The sequence below is a fragment of the Lissotriton helveticus genome, chromosome 1_1 (genome assembly GCF_964261635.1).
Source record: "Lissotriton helveticus chromosome 1_1, aLisHel1.1, whole genome shotgun sequence".
NCBI classification, from domain to species: domain Eukaryota; kingdom Metazoa; phylum Chordata; class Amphibia; order Caudata; family Salamandridae; genus Lissotriton; species Lissotriton helveticus.
Window position 1 is genome coordinate 719,634,997 of NC_136057.1, and position 23,862 is coordinate 719,658,858.

Here is a 23,862-nt window from a genome sequence, read left to right on the forward strand (position 1 = left end):
TTGCGCAGCATGCCCACAAACAAAAAAATCCACAAGCATTGATATTCGGACAAGTAGAGCCTGGGAACAACGACGCTTTACTAATTGCAATAGCAGCAATTTGATATATTTAATCACTTGCCCTTGTTCCCTGAGGTATGTCGGTATGACGACGAGGAAAGTGAGGACGAGGATCTCAGAGCATAAAAGTACCATCCGCTGCAAAAAACAAGCGACCCGTCTCACTAACCATTTTTTGGAAGTCAACCACAAACCCACAGACTTCGAATGGACAGTGCTTGAACAACCACTCATTCGAACTCACATCACTGATGTGTCTAAATACCTGTTCAAAATAGAACAGAAATGGGTGTATAAACTTAACACGGATAAAGCTGGGCTGAATGAGGACATCCCGTGGATGTCACTATAGAAGTTCTGTATCCCTCATGATAGAGTTGTATCCATGGATGGAGCTTTAGGTTTGGACCCTGATAATGATTAGCTCGACAGGAATGCTTCCACTTCCAGGCATTTGGACCTATCTCTGATAAAAACGTGATAAGCTCATACACTAACATCTGAATGAGCCCTTGTCCATCATTATTATGAGCTTCCACTACTCATCTTCCATATAAAACATAGTATCCCGATGGGTACTGCCTTTTGCTTCTTTTCTTCAATTAACATTCATAAGATAGTGAAGCATATGCAGCACTTCCAAGGCTTGCTTTTATGCTCCATTCCGATATTGTGAATATTCCAGTTCCATAATGAGTAAACAATACTTACCCGTATTTAGCTTATATCTTATGATCTACAACTACATTACCGGTAGACGAACAAGAATTGGACTACAATTCCCATCATACTTCGTCGCGCATGAGCACTATGAGTGCGCTACGAACACAAACTTGTACCGGACCACAATTCCCGGCATACCGTGTCGCGCATGATTGACATTATTACGCTACGGCGAGAGATGTACTAATAACGCTAACGTACCGAGCCGGACGGCTGCTGAGTGTACCGACGGGCAGGTAAGCCCATACTTTCTCGTGTGTTGGTGTCTGTGTACAAAGAGATGTGAACGCACGAAAAGGAGGCATGCAAAAATTGTCCACTGGACTAATGCACGCGGTATTATATGTACCTTAGTTACGACTGCAGCTACTATGTACTGCAATTGGAGCACATGAATGAATGTCTGGCTAAATATGTATTCTCAGAGGCTAAAACATTTGCTACAATAACGTACTGCTGGCATAAGGCTCTTATTAATGTATTTAAACCATGAGTTAAGAGTGCACCGGATCTGAACTATAATACGGAGATTAGAATCCTATTGGGCATTTTTCAGTCTCTTTAAGATACGAACAGTCTCTTATTAACATACGAATAGGCTGTGATTTTAAGATATTTTGGACTCATTTTGGAGAACCTTGTGAGCAGGAATATAGAAATATGAATAATTATACAATATCCATGAGACAATATGAAGTATGGATAATCACATATTTGAAAGCGCTGGATTTACTGGCATTCGCGTTGCTCTTAATTTTGACTTGCATACATCACTTTCTCTATATCCTAGAGCGGTGCACTGACTTCCTGAGCTGTAGCCAGGTGAGGAGTGGCACGTTCCTCTTACCCTAGAGGTGAGTGAGGGGACCTGAGTTACCTAGCGACTAGTTATCGGTTGTTTAGGTTTTCCATATGAGTAGTGGACAACATGAAATGACTTACACTAATCTTGGTAATGTTGTTTTTATCTTTGTATGTGTCTTTTATTTATGTTGTTGTGTCTTGACGACGTCTTCTCCTGGGACATCCCCCGCACAATCAAGAGGACTACCAGGTTTGAACAGGTGATATCTGTATCAGAAATCCTTTCTATATCGCACTTTTGAGCAGTAGCAAACTGTATAGGTCCTGAAGAAGCAGGAGATACTTAGTGATCTTTAAATTACCGCAGAAACATGTCGACCACCACCCTGGGTCAGTGACTATTAGGGTTAATCACTGGCTATTTTGCACTGAATTGGCTTTTAACTTTGGAAATGAACGGCATCAGAATAAAGTTGTTTTGCGTTCATTATTCAATTTTATCTTAGAGCACATCCTTTTCTCTTTTGGTTTTCACAATTTATTCCTGCACTTCTCCTCAGTTACTATACAACTTTTCCTTTTGCGCCTTATTGCATAACACTAAGCCCTTACTGATAAAGTGGCAACAACCTGGACTCTCCACTGTGGGAAGTGGTTCAAAGGATGAAAGGGCGGCAAAGGACGAATAACTGATGGATTTTGTTTCCACATAGTGCGATGTCTGGTTGTGTGCTTTCTTAACTACCTTAAGCACACTCTGACTCATCTTGACACACTTCATTAATTTTTTTGACACATTCTTCGACCCACAGTTACTTTGTGTTGTATACATTGATTTGATTAGGGGGCTGTAACTGTGTGGTCGCTAAATATTCCCTGGGACCCTCCATTATTTCCGTGTTTTTTACTGCTTCTGATGCCTACCCATTGTGAGTTACTTCTCTATGTTTTTGTGGACTGTGAACTGTACACTCCTCACCTGTCTAATACTGAAGTACACACCAATTCAATCTCATGTCTTCCACCCCATGCCTTGCCAATGTGTGACCCTTCACACCACTTCATAGTGTGACACTATAGTGTGAGAGGATGAACTGTGTACAGGGCCAATGTGCCACTCAGGATGGCTTCACAATTAGTTATGTGTTATTTATTCTACTAGTTTGCACTCATGGTTGCTCATGTGCATATGTTTGAGCAGCACAGTCCTCTAGTCATAGTGTTTGCATCTGGATTACCCTGAGTTGTGCATCTGTGGGTGGTGGCTACGCTGTATGTGTGTTAGCTGAGGTACTGCTACCCTTCCTGAGTGTGATGTTATCTGTGTGCTGTGATGATGTGTGGTGTGAGAGTTCATGGTGGGGCACTTAGATATGTGTGCTACTGGTTTGGGTGGTGTGCACACACTGTTTGGGCTGCATGCAGTGCTGTCAGTGTATGTTACTGTGTACTTGTCTGGTGTGCATCCCCCTGATGTCCAGCTGAGTTTGCTATGTGATGGATTGGTATGTGCATCTGTTGTGTTTATGTTGTAGATGGATGAAGTGTTTGGCCTGTGTTGGCTCTTTCTATTGACAGGTGCAATGTGTGTGTGATGTTCTATTTGCATGACATTGTGTGTGAGTAGTTTGTACATTGTGATACATTCAGATGAGTGTTGCATGTGTGCTGTGCATTTCTTGTGTTTATGTCACATGCAGCAATGTGAATTCTTGTTCATGAGCCTGTTTTACCTACGGAATAGTGGTTTGTCCTCCTATATTTGACCTGTCACTTGTCAGGATTGTGCATGTGCATGCTTGCGATACACTATGACACCATGCTGGTGTGGTGTATATGTCTGTGTTAGCTGATTTGTCCCCTTGATCCCTGTTAGTGTACATGATTGGCATTTGATAATGCAATTCTTGTTTGTGTTGGGGTATGGTGTCTGTTCATTGGTCCAGAGTAACAATGTTGTGTATTCCTGTCCTGTCTAGGGTCACATTGCCTATCCATTGTTTGGCTGCACATGGCTGGGATTGTTGGTCTTCTGTGGATGCTGTTTGTGAGATTTGTGTGTGGCTAATATTTTTGGGTCAGCATTGGTTCAGACATCCCTGTGTGTGAGTCTGACATTTGTGGATGCATATCATGTGTCATTGGTTGTCAGGACCTTATTTGCACCTTTATGTGTGTTTATCACAGGTGTTAAGTGTTGCAGGTGTCAGATGGGTAGATGAGAAGTATGTGTGAAAGTCCTACTTGGGTTTGACAGTCAGGGAGTGTGACAATGAGCCATGTGTGTTGTGCTGGTGGCATACACATGTCAAGCAAGTTGACACAGATGTGTGGTTTGTTACTGTGTGGCTTCTGACACTTGCTATCATTCCTGTGCATATGCATAGCTTGCATTGATGTATCCCAGAGATATTGCACAGAGGTCACTTTGGTTTAATTGCAATCACTGGGTCACCCATGTCTGATTTGAGGGCCTAAGGGTAGTGTGATATGTTCTTCCTCGTGCATGTGATGTACACATGCTATGTGACTTGCTCCATGGTTTTTCAGCACTATGCACTTCACTTTGGGCTAGCCCATTTACTGTCCGACATTGCTGCTGACCTATGGTATGTGTACGTGGAAGAGTGTCAGTGTGGGATCTTTATGAGGGACTTGACAAGCAGTGTGAACAGTTCAGTGGGTGTTCACATGCAGTGTGAGTCTTCATTTCTTAATTATATTCAGTTTGATTCACATGAGTGGAAGGCAGGTGTGAGGAGGAGGGTTATCCAGCCCCTGACTTTCTGTGCAAGGTGTTCATCTTCATCCCCACCTTCCCAGTCAACCTAACTTCCCCTTTGATGAATGAGGTTCGAGGTTGAGCCACACCGGTCTGATAAATTGTGCATGGGGGGCACAGGAGGGGCACACAGCATGTGCAGGAATGGGTGTGGGAAGCGTACTGTGGGTAGGGTGAAGCTAGAGCCCTGGGAAGCTACCCAAACTGACCATGCCTGGCGCCAACCCTGCCGACTACATTGTGCACTAGTTTTCCAGTGTCTTCACTGCTTTGGGGTGACTTTCCCGGGACATTGCAGTGATTTTGCGGTTGATGGGTGAACTCAATGCAGAGGTGTGGATTTCTAGCAGGCAGGACATGTGTGAGTACATTGGGGGGTATGTTCCTGTGCCCACCAGTCTGATGTAGACAGGAACCGTATTTCAGCACAGGAGTTGTGTGTTGTGGTTGGATGTGGAGATGTGTTTTTACGAACCTGTGGTGTTGACCACAGTGACGTCTTATTTGCTGGTAGTGGATGAGGTACAGCAGCAGAAGGGCTTGCGAGCTGGATCCATAGCGGTCAGGAACGTTTGGAGGTGACCGGGATTCGAGTTTCGCTATCCACAGTGGTGCTTCCGCCATTTACGTGTGGCTGGTTTCTCCATTGCGTTCTGATGGGCTGTTTGAGGCTTCGTGATTTGTCTGGCGGTCGGGAATTCATTCTGCACAGCAGTCTTTCTCTATTGGCTCCCTCTGTTAACGTTGTGAAAGGACATTTCTGGCAGATCCCGAAACTCCACAGTGGACAGGAAATGGGCTACCTTTGCCCATTGTAATATGGCGGACGCGAGGAACGACGCTGGAGTGCGGAAAAGGATATTTTCCGACAGCACCACGGCTGTGCCTACGACCGCCATCCTAATGAGCACCTAAGTAAGTATCTAAATGAACTAACAAATAGAATCAACTAAAAGACGATAAATGAAATAAATGAGCAATTTAAACTAATAAAAACTTTTCTCTTCACAGCTTCTACAAATTGCACCAACAAACAATATCAACGAAATTAAATTCACCAACTATAATTAGTAAGTATTAATTGCTTTACTACTAAATACAAAACGATACAATAACATAAAATGGATATGTAATATTTTAATAACATAAACATTATGTTTCCTATCAACAGAACATATAATAGTGAATAAAATACAACCATCAAAACATGACATCAAGAAAAATATAGCAACACTAATGTAAGTATATTTTCTATGATATTAATTATACTAAATTGTTTCTTATTCAAAATTGAATAATTTTTAAACATATGCAAAAACAACAATTGATGGATAGAATGCACAACAATGTCATACATTCACCCCAGTATAGAGATCTGGGCCTAAATCCATCAGTTTTTTGCTCCTCATGCCATTCCAGTTTGAACCCAGACATATGCAAATCAGTCTTGACCCTGCGCCCAATGGGAACAGTCCAGCCCAAACTGCCAGGCCACGTCCTTCCTGGACTGGAAACAAGCTTTGGTTGCGGTTTCTGGGTTTCACCCCTTATCAGCCAGGATAGCGTGACTCCAGTGTCATGGAGAGCACCGAAAAAACACGGTTCCAGGATGCTTGTTTCCGGTTCAGGGAAGCCCTGGCTTGGCAGTTTGGTCTGAACTGTTCCCATGAGGCACAGGGTCAAGACTGATTTGCATATAGCTGGGTCTGAACTGAGGTGGCGAAGTGGGACCCACGTCTGGGCATACCCATCCCATATGGGAAGACAAATGCAAAAAGAACAGATGATGGACAGAATGCAGAACAATGTTATACATTCACCTCAGTACCGAGATCTGGGACTAAATCCATAATTTTTCTGCTCCAGTCTTGACCCTGCCCCCAATGGGAACAATCCAGACCGAACAGCCAGGCAAGGATCTCCCTGGACTGCAAACAAGCAACCTAGGACTGGTTTCGGCATGCCTATCCCACATGGGATGACAAATGCAAAAAGAACAATTAAATGGCATACATTCACCCCAGTACAGAGATCTGGGCCTATATCCATCGTTGTTTTGCTCCCCATGACATTCCATTCTTGACCCTGCACCCAATGGGAACAGTCCACCTCGAACTGCCAGGCCAAGTCCTCCCTGTACTGGAAACAAGCATCCTAGGAACGGTTTCGTGGTTTCACCTCTCATCAGCTAGGATAGCCTGAATCCAGTGGTATGGAGAGCACTGGACTCACTTCTGAGCATACCAGTTCAACCCAGGGTGAACATTTAATGGACAGAATGCAGAACACCAAAAATGGTCCCAGGATGCTTGTTTCCAGTTCAGGGAAGCCCTGCCTTGGCAGTTCAGTCTGAACTGTTCCCATGAGGCACAGGGTCAAGACTTATTTGCAAATCAACTCAGGTGGCAAAGTGAGCTAAAGAATGATGATGGGTTCAACCCAGATCTGTGACTGGGGGTGAGTGTCTGAAAAGTTTCAGCGCTCTGTCCATCATCTCCTTATGTCTAATTTGTTCCCCCTACATTGGCAAGAAATGCCCACCCATGGGTCCTTTGCTCAAGTTGCCACTGGATTCAACCTAGCCTGGCTGATGAAGGGTGTTACCCAAAAACGGTCCTATGATGCTTGTTTCTGGTTCAGGGAAGACCTGGCGTGGCTGTTTGGGCTGGACTGTTCCTATGAGGCACATGGTCAAGAATGATTTGCTTACAGCTGGGTCTAAACTGAGGTGGCAAAGTGAGCTAATGAATGATGATGGATTCAACCCAGACCTGTGACTGGGGTTGAGTGTCTGAAGAGTTTCAGCGCTCCATCCATCATCTCCTTGTGTTTGCTTTGTTCGCCCTAAGTTGGCAGGGTATGCCTAGACATGGGTTCCTTGCTCACTTTGCCACAGGATTCAAGCTAGCCTGGCTGATGAAGGGTGTTACCCAGAAACTGGCCCCAGTATGCTTGTTTCCAGTACAGGGAAGAACTGGCTTGGCAGTTCAGTCTGAACTGTTCCCATGAGACACAGGGTCAAGACTGATTTGCATATAGCTGAATCTCAACTGAGGTGGCGAAGTTAGCTACAAAATGATGATGGATTCAACCCAGATCTGTGACAGGGTGTGAGTGTCTGAAAAGTTTCAGCACTCTGGACATCATCTCCATGTGTTTGCTTTGTTAGCCCTAAGTTGACAGGGTATGCCCAGACGTGGGACCCTTACTTTCTTTGCCACTGTATTCAAGCTAGCCTGGCTGATAAAGGGTGTTATCCAGAAACCTGTTCCAGGATGCTTGTTTCCAGTTCAGGGAAGACCTGTCTTGGCAGTTTGGCCTTGACTGTTTCACTGAGGCACAGGGTCAAGACTGATTTGCATATAGGTGGGTCTAAACTGAGGTGGCAAAGAGAGCTAAAGAATGATAATAGATTCAACCCCGATCTGTGACTGTGGGTGAGTTTCTGAAAACTCATTCATCTTACCACCTATGCCGATGACACCCAACTAGTCCTATCTGTTCATAATGATGGACCTACAGTTGCGGCAAATTTTCAGGAGGGAATGCTCGCCATCAGTTCCTGGATGTCATTAAACTGTCTTAAACTGAACTCTGAAAAGACAGAGGTTATGACATTCGGGAAACTGGAACCTGTATGGTCTCCCCTGTGGTGGCCTTTCCACTACCACGTCAACTCAGTAGTCTCTACCTCCTTCTTCACATTGAAGAAGATCAAGAAGCTTCTCCCATATCTTCCCACCTCATCGGGTAAAACTTTGATAAGTACCCTCGTCTTTGCCAGAACCGATCACTGCAATGCCCTTCTCCTCAATGCACAAGAAAATGTCCTTAAAAAGCTCCAATTAGTACAGAATGCCTCAGCCAGAATTTTACTGGGCATTCATAAGTTCACTTCCATCACCCCATACCTTCGACAGCTTCACTGGCTTCCTGTTAAAAGCCGCACAAAATTTAAGGCACTGTGCATTGCATACAAATCTATTAACAACTTAGGACCGCAGTTTCTCAAAGACGCCCTTCATCCTCCCGAAAACCACAGAACTCTTCCCTCATCTTCGGCAAAATTGCTTTATGTCCAACGCACAATGAAAGCCAACTGGGGTGACAGATGTTTTGTGATTTCCACAGCCAGACTATGGAATTCACTCCCTCTTACCATCAAAACGGCACCAACTCTCCTTGGTTTTAGGAAGAGATTAAAAACTTGGCTGTTCCCATATTAAATTCTGCCATAGCCATCATCTGTTCAGTTAAGCGCCGAGACACCCCTGGGTAGTTGTGCGCTCTAACAATTGCCAAAACATAAACATAAACATTTGCTTTATTCGCCGTAAGTTGGCAGGGTATGCCCAGAGGTGGGTCCCTTGCTCACTTTGCCACTGGATTCAAGTTATCCTGGCTGATGGAGGGTGTTACCCAGAAACTGCTCCCAGGATGCTTGTTTCTGGTTCAGGGCAGACCTGGCTTGGCATTCGACTGGACTGTTCCCATGAGGCAAAGGGTCAAGACTGATTTCCATATCGCTGGATCTGAACAAAGGTGGTGAAGTGAGGTAAATAATGATGATGGATTCAACCCAGATCTGTGACTGGATGTGAGTGTCTGAAAAGTTTCAGCGCTCTGTACATCATCTCCTTGTGTTTGCTTTGTTAGCCCTAAGTTGGAAGGGTATGCCCAGACGTGGGTCCCTTGCTCACTTTGCCACTGAATTCAAGCTAGCCTGGCTGATAAAGGTTGCTACCCAGAAACCTGTTCCAGGATGCTTGTTTCTGGTTCAGGGAAGATCTGGCTTGGCAGTTTGGCCTTGACTGTTCCCATGAGGCACAGGGTCAAGACTGATTTGCATATAGCTGGGTCTGAACTGAGTTGGCGAAGAGAGCTAAAGAATGATGATGGATTCAACCCAAATTTGTGACTGGGGGTGAGTGCCTGAAAAGTTTCAGCGGTCCGTACATCATCTTCTTTTGTTTTCTTTATTCGCCCTAGGTGGCAGGGTGTGCCCAGGCATGGGTTCCTTGTTCACTTTGCCACTGGATTCAAGCTAGCCTAGCTGATGAAGAGTGTTACCCAGAAACTGGTCCCAGGATGCTTGTTTCCGGTTCAGAGAAGACCTGGCTTGACAGTTCAGGCTCGACTGTTCACATGAGGTAGAGGGTCAAGACTGATTTGCATATAGATGGGTCTGAAATGATGTGGCAAAGTGAGTTTAAGAATGATCATGAATTCAACCCAGATCTGTGACTGGGGTTGAGTGTCTGAAAGGTTTCAGCGAACTGTCCATCATCTCTTTGTGTTTGCTTTGTATGCCCTAGGTTTGCAGGGTATGCTCAGAGGTGGGTCCCTTGCTCACTTTGCCACTGGATTCAAGTTATCCTGGCTGATGGAGGGTGTTACCCAGAAACTGATACCAGGATTCTTGTTTCTGGTTCAGGGTAGACCTGGCTTGGCAGTTTGGCTGGACTGTTCCCATGAGGCAGAGGGTCAAGACTGATTTCCATATAGCTGGATCTGAACTGAGATGGTGAAGTGAGGTAAAGAATGATGAAGGAATCTACCCAGATCTGTGACTGGGGCTGAGTGTCTGAAAACTTTCAGTGGTCCGTCCATCATCCCCTTGTGTTTGCTTTGTTTTCCATAAGTTGGCTGGGTATGCCCAGACGTGGGTCTCTTGCTCACTTTGCCACTAGATTCAAGCTAGTCTGGCTGATGAAGGGTGTTACCCAGAAACGAGTCCCAGGGTGCTTGTTTCCAGTCCAGGGAAGACCTGGCTTGGCAGTTCAGGCTGGACTGTTTCCATGAGGCACAGGGCGAAGACTGATTTACATATAGCTGGGTTTGATCTGAGGTGGTGAAGAGATAAAGAATGATGATAGATTTAATCCAGATCTATGACCTGGGGTGAGTGTCTGAAAAGTTTCAGCACTCCGTCCATCATCTCCTTGTGTTTGCTTTGTTCGCCCTACGTTGGCAAGGTATGCCGAGGCATGGGTCCCTTGCTCACTTTTCACTGGATTCAAGCTAGCCTAGCTGATGAAGGGTGTTACCCAGAAACCGGTCCCAGGATGCATGTTTCCTGTTCAGAGAAGACTTGGCTTGGCACTTCGAGCTGGACTGTTCACAAGTGGCACAGGGTCAAGACTGATTTGCCTATAGCTGGGTCTGAACTGAGGTGGCAAAATGAGCTAAAGAATGATGATGGATTCACCCGAGATCTGTTACTGGGGGTGAGTGTCTGAAAAGTTTCAGCGCTCTGTCCATCATCTCCTTGTGTTTGCTTTGTTTGACCTAAGTTGGAAGGGTATGTCCAGACCTGGGTCCCTTGCTCACTTTGCCACTGGATTCAAGCTAGACACGTAGAAAGACACGTAGAAAGATCAAAGAGCTGTGCAGAAAGAGGAAAGAGGAGTGCAGTAAGAAGCAAGAGGGATGCAGAAAGAAACAAGAGAGGTGCAGAAAGAAGAAAGAGAAGTGCAGAAAGAACCAATGGACGTACAGAAAAAGGCAAGCGAAGTGCACAAAGAGTGAAGATGCAGAAAGAGGCTAGAAAGGTGCAGAAAGAAGCAAGAGAAGTACAGAAAAAGTAAGACAAGTGCAGAAAGAAGAAAGAGAAGTACAGAAAGAACCAACAGAGATGCAGAAAGAGGCAAGAGAAGTACAGAAAAAGGCAAGAGAGATGCAGAAAGAGGCAAGAAAGCTACAGAAGTAGAGGGGAAAGGGGTGCACTAACAGGCAAGAGGAGTGCAAACAGAAACAAGACAAGTGGTGAAAATAGCGACAGAGGTGTAGAAAGAGGCAAGAGAAGTGCTGAAGGAGACAGTAGAGGTGCAGAAAGAGGCAACAGAGGTGCATAAAGAAGCAAGAAAAGTGCAGCAAGAGAGGTAGAGAAAGAGGTAAGAGAGGTACAGGAAGAGGCAAGAGAGGTACAGAAAGAGGCAAGAGATGTACAGAAAGAGGCAAGAGGCAGGAGGGGTGCAGAAAGAAGCAAAAGAAGTGCAGGAATAGGAAAGTGGAGTGCAGAAAGAGGAAAGAGGAGTACAGAAAGAGACAAGAGGAGTGCAGAAAGAAGCAACAGAAGCACAGATATAAGCAAGAAAAGTGCACAAAGCAGCAAGAGAGGTGGAGAAAGAGGCAAGAAAAGTCCAGAAATACCAAGCGAGTACAGAAAGAGGCAAGAGAGTGGCAGAAAGTAGCAACAGACAGACTGCAAGAAAGGTGCAGAATTAGAGGGAAGATGGGTGCACAAACAGGCAAGAGGGGTGCAAACAGAAGCAAGACAATTGGTGAAAAAAGCAACAGAGATGTAGAAAGAGGCAATAGAAATGCTCAAAGAGGCAACAGAGGTGCAGAAAGAAGCAAGAGAGGTGAAAAGGAAACAACAGAGGTGCAGAAAGAAGCAAGACAAGTGCCAAAAAGGCAAGAGAGGAGGACAAAGAAGGAAGCGGGTGGGTAAAGAGGCAAGAGCAGTGTAGAAAGAAGCAACAGAGGTGCAGAAAGAGGCAAGAGAAGTGCAGAGAAAGGTGAGAAAGATGCAGAAAGAGGCTAGAAAGGTGCAGAAAGAGAAACGAGGAGTACAGAAAGAAGCAAGATAAGTGCAAAAAGAAGGAACTGAAATACAGAACGAAGCAACAGGGGTGCAGAAAGAGGCAAGAGAAGTTGAGAAAAGGGCAAACAAGATGCAGAAGTAAGCAAGAAAGGTACAGAACTAGAGGGGTGCACAAACAGGCAAGAGGGGAGCAAAAAGAAGCAAGGCAAGTGGTAAAAAAAGCAACAACGGTATAGAAAGAGGCAAGAGAAGTGCTGAAAGAGGCAAGAGAGATACATAAAGAGGCAATAGAGGTGCAAAAAGTATGCAAGAGTGGTGCAGAAAGAAGCAAGACAAGTGCAAAGGTAGCAAAAGAGGAAAGAAGGTCAAAAAAGGCAATAGGGATGCAGAAAGAAGCAAGAGAGGTACAGAAAAAGCAAAAGAAGTGCAGAAAGAAGCAAGAGCAGTGCAGAAAGAAGCAACTGAGGTGCACAGAGAGGCAAGGAAGCAGCTAAAAGAGGCAATAGAGGTGCAGAAACAGCAACAGAGGAGCAGAAAGAAGCAACAGAGGTGCAGAACCAAGCAAGACAAATGCAAAAAGGCAAGAGCGGTGCTGAAGAAGGCAAGAGAGGTGGAGTAAGAGGGAAGAGGGTGGAGGGTGGAGAAAGAGGGAAGAGGGTGGAGAAAGAGGTGAGAGGGATGGAGAAAGAAGCAAGAGAGATGCAGAAAAAAGTAAGAAAAGTGCAGAAAGAATCAAAAGAAGTATAGAAAGAAGCAAGCGAGATGCACAACGAGTCAAGAAAGCTGCTAAAAGAGGCAAGAGGGGTGCAGGAATAGGCAAGAGAAGTATTGAAGGAAGAAACAGAGGTGCAGAAAGAGGCAAGAGGAATGCAGAAAGAAGCGCAAGAGAAGTGCAGAAAGAAGAAAGGCAAGTGAAGAAATACCAAATAGAAGTGCAGAAAAACAAACTGAGGCACAGAAAAGGGCAAGAGAAATTAAGAAAAAGGAAAAAGAGATGCAAAAAGAGGCAGAAAAGGTGCAGAAAGAAGAAAGAGAGGTACACAAACACACAAGACGGGTACAGAAAGAAGGAAGAAAAGTGCTAAAAGAAGCAAGACAAGTGCAGGAAGAAGCAATAGAGGTGCACAAAGAGGCAATGGAGCTGCACAAAAAGAAGCAACAGACATGCAGAAAGAGGCACAAGAAGTGCAGAAAGTCAACAGAGTTACTGAAAGAGGCAAGAAACATGCAGAAAGAGGGAAGAGGGGCACACAAACAGGCAAAACATTGCAGCAAGAGCTAGGAGAATTGCAGAAAGAGGGAACAGGATTACAGAAAGATGCAAGGGGGATGCAGAAAGAAGCAAGAGAAGTAGAGAAAAAGGCAAGAAAGATGCAGAAAGAGGCAATAAAGGTACAGAATTAGAGGGAAGAGTGGTGCACAAGGCAAGAGGGGAACAAAAAAGAAGCTAAACAAGTGGTGAGAAACAACAGAAGTGTAGAAAGAGGCAAGAGAAGTGCCCAAAGAGGCAAGAGAGGTGCAGAAAGGTGCAATATTGGTGCAGGAATAGGCAATTTTGGTGCACAAAGAAGCGACAGAGGTGCAGAAAGAACAGAGACAAGTTCAAAAAGACCAGAGAGGTACAGAAACAAGCAAGAGAGGTGGAAAAAGAGGGAAGAGGACAGAGAAAGAGGCAAGAGGATGCAGAAAGAAGGAAGAAAGGTACAGAAGAAAACCAGACAAGTGCAGAAAGAAGCAAGAGAAGTGCACAAAGAAGCAACAGAGGTGCACAAAGAGACAAGGAAGCTGCTAAAAGAGGCAGGAGGGTGTACAGAAGGGGCAAGAAAAGTATAGAAAGAAGCAACAGAAGTGTAGAAAGAAACAACAGAAGTGCAGAAAGAGGCAAGAAAGTGCAAACAAAGGTAAAACAGATGCAGAAAGAGGCTAAAAGGATACAGAAAGAGGGAAGAGGAGTGCAGAAACAAGCAAGATAAGTGTAGAAAAAAGAAAGTGAAGTACAGAAAGAAGCAACAGAGGTGCAGAAAAAGGCAAGAGAAGTGCAGAAAAAGGTGAGACAGATGCAGAAAGAGTCGAGAAAGGTGCAGAAAGAGGAAAGTGGAGTACAGCAAGAGAAGTGCATAAAGAGACAAGAGATATGCAAAAAGAGGCAGTAAAGGTGCAAAAAGAGGAAAGAGGGTTACCCAAACACATAAGACAGGTATGGAAAGAAGGAAGACAAGTGCTGAAAGAAGCGAGACAAGTGCTGGAAGAAGCAACAGAGGAACACAAGGAGGCAATGGAGCTGCTAAAAGTGGCAAGAGGGGTACAAAAAGAAGCAAGAAAAATGCAGAATGAAGCAACAGACATGCATAAAGAGGAAAACGTAGAGCAGAAAGTCAAGAGGGATACTGAAAGAGGCAAGAAATATGCAGAAAGAGAGAAGAGGGGTACACAAACAGGAAAGAAAATTGCAGCAAGAGCCCAGAGAGGTGCAGAAAGAGGGAAGAGGATTACAGAAAGATGAAAGAGGGATGCGGAAAGAAGCAAGAGAAGTACACAAAAAGCCAGACATGTACAGAAAGAAGGAAGAGAAGTGTAGAAACAACCAACAGAGATGCAGAAAGAGGCAAGAGAAATACAGACAAAAGCAAGAAAGATGCAGAAAGAGGAAAGAAGAAAGGTGCAGAAGTAGAGGGATGAGTGCTGCACAAACAAGCAAGAGGGGTGCAAAAAGAAACAAGACAAGTAGTGAAATAAGCGACAGAGGTGTAGAAAGAGGCCAGAGAAGGGCCCAAGAGGCAAGAGAGGTGCAGAAAGGTGCAATATTGGTGCAGAAAGAAGCAACAGAGGCGCAAAAAGAACAGAGACAAGTTCAAAAAGGCCAGAGAGGTACAGAAAAAGACAGGAGAGGTAGAAAAAGAAGGAAGAGGGTGAAGAAAGAAGCAAGAGTCATACAGAAAAAAGCAAGAGAGGTGAGGAACAAAGGAAGAGAAGTGCAGAAAAAAGCAAGTGAAGTGCACAAAGAAGCAAAAGAGGTACACAAAGAGGTTAGGAATCTGCTATAAGGGGCAACAGGAGTGCAGAAAAAGGCAAGAAAAGTGTAGTAAGAAGCAGCAGATGTGCAGAAAGAGGTAAGAGAAGTACAGACAAAGGTGAGACCGATGTAGAAAGAAGCTAGAAAGATGCAGAAAGAGGGAAGAGGAGTGAAGAAAGAAGCAAGATAAGGGCAGAAAGGAGGAAGATAAGTACAGAAAGAACCAATGGAGGTGCAGAAAGAGGCAATAGAAGTACGCAAAGAGGCAAGAGCGATGCAGAAAAAACCAACAGACGTGCAGAATGATGCAAGAGAAGTGCAGAAAAAGGCCAGATAGATGCAGAAAGAGGCAAGAAAGGTACAGAATAAGAGGGAAGAGTGGTGCAAAAAGAAGCGAGATAAGTGGTGAAAAAAGCAACAAAGGTGTAGAAAGAGGCAATGGAGCTGCTAAAAGAGGCAAGACGGGAATAAAAAGAAGCAAGAGAAGTGTAGAAAGAAGCAACAGAGGTACACAAAGAGGCAAGGAATCTGCTAAAAGAGGCAGGAGGGGGTGCAGAAGGAGGCAAGAGAAGTGTGGAAAGATGCAACAGAGGTGCTGAAAGAGGCAAGAGAAGTGCAGACAAAGGTGAGACAGCTACAGAAAGTGTCAGACGCTGAGCCTAGGCGCCTACCGGTACACTGACAGAAGAACTACAAATCCCAGGTACCCTGACGTAGGAATGGGGGAGCATTCACGTCATCACTCAGCAAGCGCGAGCAGTCAGCGCTCGTAATTCTGGCCATTGTTTGTTGCCGTGAGGTTTCTCGGCTTCCTGGTTCTCCGATCCTCCGGAGGCTCGCAAGGCATCTCCTCGGGCTGCATTTGTTCCTGATATCGCGCTGAGTAAGTGCTGCCAATTCTAGGGATCCTTTGGTTCTGTGTTCTTACGTTCTCTGCTCCTCCGGTGGCTCGCGAGGCATCTCCTCGCTGGGCTGCATTTGTTCCTGGAACCGCGCTGATGTAAGCGCTGCGGTGGCAGGGAGCTCATTTGTTTATATCAAGCTGAGATAAGCGCTAACATTTCCAAGGATTACTTTGGTGCTCTAATCTTTTTCATGAAACTTGGGATGGCGCTGACGTAAGCGCTATCTTTACACTGATTCCTTGTTCCGCCTTTCTGCTGGAAGAAGGCCATAAAGTATTTGACTATTGAAAGACTGCTCCTTCTGCTCTGTGCTTCCGCAGATTGAAGACTGAGGAATACTTTATACTTGGGCTCGAGTATAGTACAAAGACTGGGAGAATAGTTAACCGAGTTGGATGTTGTTCTGGAACTTCGTTCTGTAATTCATTGCTTGTTCCTCCCACTGCATATTCGAACTGTATTTCAGTGACTTTGGTACTTTTCCTTTTTATCAACCTTGGCAGAACCTTCTATTGGAATACATTATTCTTTGCTCCTTTATTGATACGCTACTGGAAAGCTGATTGGGTATTTATCACTGGAACTCTCTATTTTTATTTTATTTTCTTCTGAGGGTGAAAGGAATGTCTTTGGGTATGTATGATTACGAGTGTTTGTGTTTTGGCTGCTGGAATTGGATGTTTGGGGTTTGACCTTTCTTTGCTTTATTGTTGTAGGGATACAGCTGTCCTATTGGAGAGGAGTAGCTCTAACTTGATGTACAGGAATACAGCGACATTCTCAAAAAGGTTTGCAGGTAATAGGCAGCAGTAGTGAGATCATATGAGTGTAGTCTATTTATTTAGGATTGGTGTTAACTTTGTATTCTTTTGTTACGAGGCATGGGTCCCTTGCTCACTTTTCACTGGATTCAAGCTAGCCTAGCTGATGAAGGGTGTTACCCAGAAACCGGTCCCAGGATGCATGTTTCCTGTTCAGAGAAGACTTGGCTTGGCACTTCGAGCTGGACTGTTCACAAGTGGCACAGGGTCAAGACTGATTTGCCTATAGCTGGGTCTGAACTGAGGTGGCAAAATGAGCTAAAGAATGATGATGGATTCACCCGAGATCTGTTACTGGGGGTGAGTGTCTGAAAAGTTTCAGCGCTCTGTCCATCATCTCCTTGTGTTTGCTTTGTTTGACCTAAGTTGGAAGGGTATGTCCAGACCTGGGTCCCTTGCTCACTTTGCCACTGGATTCAAGCTAGACACGTAGAAAGACACGTAGAAAGATCAAAGAGCAGTGCAGAAAGAGGAAAGAGGAGTGCAGTAAGAAGCAAGAGGGATGCAGAAAGAAACAAGAGAGGTGCAGAAAGAAGAAAGAGAAGTGCAGAAAGAACCAATGGACGTACAGAAAAAGGCAAGCGAAGTGCACAAAGAGTGAAGATGCAGAAAGAGGCTAGAAAGGTGCAGAAAGAAGCAAGAGAAGTACAGAAAAAGTAAGACAAGTGCAGAAAGAAGAAAGAGAAGTACAGAAAGAACCAACAGAGATGCAGAAAGAGGCAAGAGAAGTATAGAAAAAGGCAAGAGAGATGCAGAAAGAGGCAAGAAAGCTACAGAAGTAGAGGGGAAAGGGGTGCACTAACAGGCAAGAGGAGTGCAAACAGAAACAAGACAAGTGGTGAAAATAGCGACAGAGGTGTAGAAAGAGGCAAGAGAAGTGCTGAAGGAGACAGTAGAGGTGCAGAAAGAGGCAACAGAGGTGCAGAAAGAAGCAAGAAAAGTGCAGCAAGAGAGGTAGAGAAAGAGGTAAGAGAGGTACAGGAAGAGGCAAGAGAGGTACAGAAAGAGGCAAGAGATGTACAGAAAGAGGCAAGAGGCAGGAGGGGTGCAGAAAGAAGCAAAAGAAGTGCAGGAATAGGAGAGTGGAGTGCAGAAAGAGGAAAGAGGAGTACAGAAAGAGACAAGAGGAGTGCAGAAAGAAGCAACAGAAGCACAGATATAAGCAAGAAAAGTGCACAAAGCAGCAAGAGAGGTGGAGAAAGAGGCAAGAAAAGTCCAGAAATACCAAGCGAGTACAGAAAGAGGCAAGAGAGTGGCAGAAAGTAGCAACAGACAGACTGCAAGAAAGGTGCAGAATTAGAGGGAAGATGGGTGCACAAACAGGCAAGAGGGGTGCAAACAGAAGCAAGACAAGTGGTGAAAAAAGCAACAGAGATGTAGAAAGAGGCAATAGAAATGCTCAAAGAGGCAACAGAGGTGCAGAAAGAAGCAAGAGTGGTGAAAAGGAAACAACAGAGGTGCAGAAAGAAGCAAGACAAGTGCAAAAAGGCAAGAGAGGAGGACAAAGAAGGAAGCGGGTGGGTAAAGAGGCAAGAGCAGTGTAGAAAGAAGCAACAGAGGTGCAGAAAGAGGCAAGAGAAGTGCAGAGAAAGGTGAGAAAGATGCAGAAAGAGGCTAGAAAGGTGCAGAAAGAGAAACGAGGAGTACAGAAAGAAGCAAGATAAGTGCAAAAAGAAGGAACTGAAATACAGAACGAAGCAACAGGGGTGCAGAAAGAGGCAAGAGAAGTTGAGAAAAGGGCAAACAAGATGCAGAAGTAAGCAAGAAAGGTACAGAACTAGAGGGGTGCACAAACAGGCAAGAGGGGAGCAAAAAGAAGCAAGGCAAGTGGTAAAAAAAGCAACAGAGGTATAGAAAGAGGCAAGAGAAGTGCTGAAAGAGGCAAGAGAGATACATAAAGAGGCAATAGAGGTGCAAAAAGTATGCAAGAGTGGTGCAGAAAGAAGCAAGACAAGTGCAAAGCTAGCAAAAGAGGAAAGAAGGTCGAAAAAAGGCAATAGGGATGCAGAAAGAAGCAAGAGAGGTACAGAAAAAGCAAAAGAAGTGCAGAAAGAAGCAAGAGCAGTGCAGAAAGAAGCAACTGGGGTACACAGAGAGGCAAGGAAGCAGCTAAAAGAGGCAATAGAGTTGCAGAAACAGCAACAGAGGAGCAGAAAGAAGCAACAGAGGTGCAGAACCAAGCAAGACAAATGCAAAAAGGCAAGAGCGGTGCTGAAGAAGGCAAGAGAGGTGGAGTAAGAGGGAAGAGGGTAGAGGGTGGAGAAAGAGGGAAGAGGGTGGAGAAAGAGGCGAGAGGGATGGAGAAAGAAGCAAGAGAGATGCAGAAAAAAGTAAGAAAAGTGCAGAAAGAATCAAACGAAGTATAGAAAGAAGCAAGAGAGATGCACAACGAGTCAAGAAAGCTGCTAAAAGAGGCAAGAGGGGTGCAGAAATAGGCAAGAGAAGTATTGAAGGAAGAAAAAGAGGTGCAGAAAGAGGCAAGAGGAATGCAGAAAGAAGCGCAAGAGAAGTGCAGAAAGAAGAAAGGCAAGTGAAGAAATACCAAATAGAAGTGCAGAAAAACAAACTGAGGCACAAAAAAAAGGGCAAGAGAAATTAAGAAAAAGGAAAAAGAGATGCAAAAAGAGGCAGAAAAGGTGCAGAAAGAAGAAAGAGAGGTACACAAACACACAAGACGGGTACGGAAAGAAGGAAGAAAAGTGCTAAAAGAAGCAAGACAAGTGCAGGAAGAAGCAATAGAGGTGCACAAAGAGGCAATGGAGCTGCACAAAAAGAAGCAACAGACATGCAGAAAGAGGCACAAGAAGTGCAGAAAGTCAACAGAGTTACTGAAAGAGGCAAGAACATGCAGAAAGACGGAAGAGGGGCACACAAACAGGCAAAACATTGCAGCAAGAGCTAGGAGAATTGCAGAAAGAGGGAACAGGATTACAGAAAGATGCAAGGGGGATGCAGAAAGAAGCAAGAGAAGTAGAGAAAAAGGTAAGAAAGATGCAGAAAGAGGCAATAAAGGTACAGAATTAGAGGGAAGAGTGGTGCACAAGGCAAGAGGGGAACAAAAAAGAAGCTAAACAAGTGGTGAGAAAGCAACAGAAGTGTAGAAAGAGGCAAGAGAAGTGCCCAAAGAGGCAAGAGAGGTGCAGAAAGGTACAATATTGGTGCAGGAATAGGCAATTTTGGTGCACAAAGAAGCAACAGTGGTGCAGAAAGAACAGAGACAAGTTCAAAAAGACCAGAGAGGTACAGAAACAAGCAAGAGAGGTGGAAAAAGAGGGAAGAGGACAGAGAAAGAGGCAAGAGGATGCAGAAAGAAGGAAGAAAGGTACAGAAGAAAACCAGACAAGTGCAGAAAGAAGCAAGAGAAGTGCACAAAGAAGCAACAGAGGTGCACAAAGAGACAAGGAAGCTGCTAAAAGAGGCAGGAGGGCGTACAGAAGGGGCAAGAAAAGTATAGAAAGAAGCAACAGAAGTGTAGAAAGAAACAACAGAAGTGCAGAAAGAGGCAAGAAAGTGCAAACAAAGGTAAAACAGATGCAGAAAGAGGCTAAAAGGATACAGAAAGAGGGAAGAGGAGTGCAGAAACAAGCAAGATAAGTGTAGAAAAAAGAAAGTGAAGTACAGAAATAAGCAACAGAGGTGCAGAAAAAGGCAAGAGAAGTGCAGAAAAAGGTGAGACAGATGCAGAAAGAGTCGAGAAAGGTGCAGAAAGAGGGAAGTGGAGTACAGCAAGAGAAGTGCATAAAGAGACAAGAGATATGCAAAAAGAGGCAGTAAAGGTGCAAAAAGAGGAAAGAGGGTTACCCAAACACATAAGACAGGTATGGAAAGAAGGAAGACAAGTGCTGAAAGAAGCGAGACAAGTGCTGGAAGAAGCAACAGAGGAACACAAGGAGGCAATGGAGCTGCTAAAAGTGGCAAGAGGGGTACAAAAAGAAGCAAGAAAAATGCAGAATGAAGCAACAGACATGCATAAAGAGGAAAACGTAGAGCAGAAAGTCAAGAGGGATACTGAAAGAGGCAAGAAATATGCAGAAAGAGGGAAGAGGGGTACAAAAACAGGAAAGAAAATTGCAGCAAGAGCCAAGAGAGGTGCAGAAAGAGGGGAGAGGATTACAGAAAGATGAAAGAGGGATGCGGAAAGAAGCAAGAGAAGTACACAAAAAGCCAGACATGTACAGAAAGAAGGAAGAGAAGTGTAGAAACAACCAACAGAGATGCAGAAAGAGGCAAGAGAAATACAGACAAAAGCAAGAAAGATGCAGAAAGAGGAAAGAAGAAAGGTGCAGAAGTAGAGGGATGAGTGCTGCACAAACAAGCAAGAGGGGTGCAAAAAGAAGCAAGACAAGTAGTGAAATAAGCGACAGAGGTGTAGAAAGAGGCCAGAGAAGGGCCCAAGAGGCAAGAGAGGTGCAGAAAGGTGCAATATTGGTGCAGAAAGAAGCAACAGAGGCGCAAAAAGAACAGAGACAAGTTCAAAAAGGCCGGAGAGGTACAGAAAAAGACAGGAGAGGTAGAAAAAGAAGGAAGAGGGTGAAGAAAGAAGCAAGAGTCATACAGAAAAAAGCAAGAGAGGTGAGGAACAAAGGAAGAGAAGTGCAGAAAGAAGCAAGTGAAGTGCAGAAAGAAGCAAAAGAGGTACACAAAGAGGTTAGGAATCTGCTATAAGGGGCAACAGGAGTGCAGAAAAAGGCAAGAAAAGTGTAGTAAGAAGCAGCAGATGTGCAGAAAGAGGTAAGAGAAGTACAGACAAAGGTGAGACCGATGTAGAAAGAAGATAGAAAGATGCAGAAAGAGGGAAGAGGAGTGAAGAAAGAAGCAAGATAAGGGCAGAAAAGAGGAAGATAAGTACAGAAAGAACCAATGGAGGTGCAGAAAGAGGCAATAGAAGTACGCAAAGAGGCAAGAGAGATGCAGAAAAAACCAACAGACGTGCAGAATGATGCAAGAGAAGTGCAGAAAAAGGCCAGATAGATGCAGAAAGAGGCAAGAAAGGTACAGAATAAGAGGGAAGAGTGGTGCAAAAAGAAGCGAGATAAGTGGTGAAAAAAGCAACAGAGGTGTAGAAAGAGGCAATGGAGCTGCTAAAAGAGGCAAGACGGGAATAAAAAGAAGCAAGAGAAGTGTAGAAAGAAGCAACAGAGGTACACAAAGAGGCAAGGAATCTGCTAAAAGAGGCAGGAGGGGGTGCAGAAGGAGGCAAGAGAAGTGTGGAAAGATGCAACAGAGGTGCTGAAAGAGGCAAGAGAAGTGCAGAAAAAGGTGAGACAGCTACAGAAAGTGTCAGACGCTGAGCCTAGGCGCCTACCGGTACACAGACAGAAGAACTACAAATCCCAGGTACCCTGACGTAGGAATGGGGGGAGCATTCACGTCATCACTCAGCAAGCGCGAGCAGTCAGCGCTCGTAATTCTGGCCATTGTTTGTTGCCGTGAGGTTTCTCGGCTTCCTGGTTCTCCGATCCTCCGGAGGCTCGCGAGGCATCTCCTCGGGCTGCATTTGTTCCTGATATCGCGCTGAGTAAGTGCTGCCAATTCTAGGGATCCTTTGGTTCTGTGTTCTTACGTTCTCTGCTCCTCCGGTGGCTCGCGAGGCATCTCCTCGCTGGGCTGCATTTGTTCCTGGAACCGCGCTGATGTAAGCGCTGCGGTGGCAGGGAGCTCATTTGTTTATATCGAGCTGAGATAAGCGCTAACATTTCCAAGGATTACTTTGGTGCTCTAATCTTTTTCATGAAACTTGGGATGGCGCTGACGTAAGCGCTATCTTTACACTGATTCCTTGTTCCGCCTTTCTGCTGGAAGAAGGCCATAAAGTATTTGACTATTGAAAGACTGCTCCTTCTGCTCTGTGCTTCCGCAGATTGAAGACTGAGGAATACTTTATACTTGGGCTCGAGTATAGTACAAAGACTGGGAGAATAGTTAACCGAGTTGGATGTTGTTCTGGAACTTCGTTCTGTAATTCATTGCTTGTTCCTCCCACTGCATATTCGAACTGTATTTCAGTGACTTTGGTACTTTTCCTTTTTATCAACCTTGGCAGAACCTTCTATTGGAATACATTATTCTTTGCTCCTTTATTGATACGCTACTGGAAAGCTGATTGGGGATTTATCACTGGAACTCTCTATTTTTATTTTATTTTCTTCTGAGGGTGAAAGGAATGTCTTTGGGTATGTATAATTACGAGTGTTTGTGTTTTGGCTGCTGGAATTGGATGTTTGGGGTTTGACCTTTCTTTGCTTTTTTGTTGTAGGGATACAGCTGTCCTATTGGAGAGGAGTAGCTCTAACTTGATGTACAGGAATACAGCGACATTCTCAAAAAGGTTTGCAGGTAATAGGCAGCAGTAGTGAGATCATATGAGTGTAGTCTATTTATATAGGATTGGTGTTAACCTTGTATTCTTTTGTTACAGGTATCCTCATCCCCGCTGTTCCTATCCTAATTCCTTTCCCTCGCCTGACTGCCTTAATACTCTGTGTTGCATTATTCAGAGTTAGGGACGTCTGGAGGTGGACCCCTTTGTGCATCGCCCTGATCCTAAGGAGCCACCGTGGATCTTACAGAATTACGCGCCCACGATATAGCACTCCTTCCGGTTTGGGCGAGTCACAAACATGGCGTCCTTAGATGATGTATTACAAGCACTAGTGTTAGTACAACAAGAATTGGCAGCATCTAAAGCAGAGACTGCTGCCCTAAGAGAAAGGGTAGACCGACAAGCTAGGAATCCATGTACCTCCCCCAATTCCATTGGCTAGTCCTGAGAGGTTTTCCGGAAACCCCTTAAAAATTCAAACATTTCTAACGCAGATCATGTTACACTTTTCGTGTAAACCATCTCCATTTCCCACCAACCATTCTAGGGTGGCCTTTGCCATCTCATATGACTGGAGATGCAGCCAATTGGGCAGCACCTTTGGTCAAATATGATGATTCTCTACTCTCTGATTGGGATTGATTTTGCAGAGAATTTGAAAGGGTATTTGATAAGTATGGGCATATTTTGCGGATCTGCGGTCCGCGAAATCGCAAAAAAATCAGCTAATTCACGGATTTCTAGCGAACATGCATTTTTTTTGCGATTTGCACTGCAGTACTTTCTACTGGCTAATCCAGTAAGTGCTACCTCATTGGGTAAATACATAGTGCTTTTCCTACACTGCAGCTACGTAAAGGGCCAGAAGATTTGTCTCCACTGACCA

General features: G+C 44.7%; 1 protein-coding gene across 7 annotated transcripts in view; it reads left to right on the top strand.

Moving 5' to 3' along the window:
- LOC144770595 (uncharacterized) overlaps positions 1-23,862 on the top strand; it is a 412,313-nt gene that overhangs the window by 352,436 nt on the left and 36,015 nt on the right. The window contains exon 1 of one of the 7 annotated variants that reach the window (XR_013598954.1): positions 22,909-22,990. The exons of the other annotated variants lie outside the window; for them this stretch is intronic. The gene's annotated coding sequence lies outside the window, so the exon portion shown is untranslated. Of the gene's footprint in view, positions 1-22,908; positions 22,991-23,862 lie in introns of those variants that run through there. 7 annotated transcript variants of the gene reach the window in all.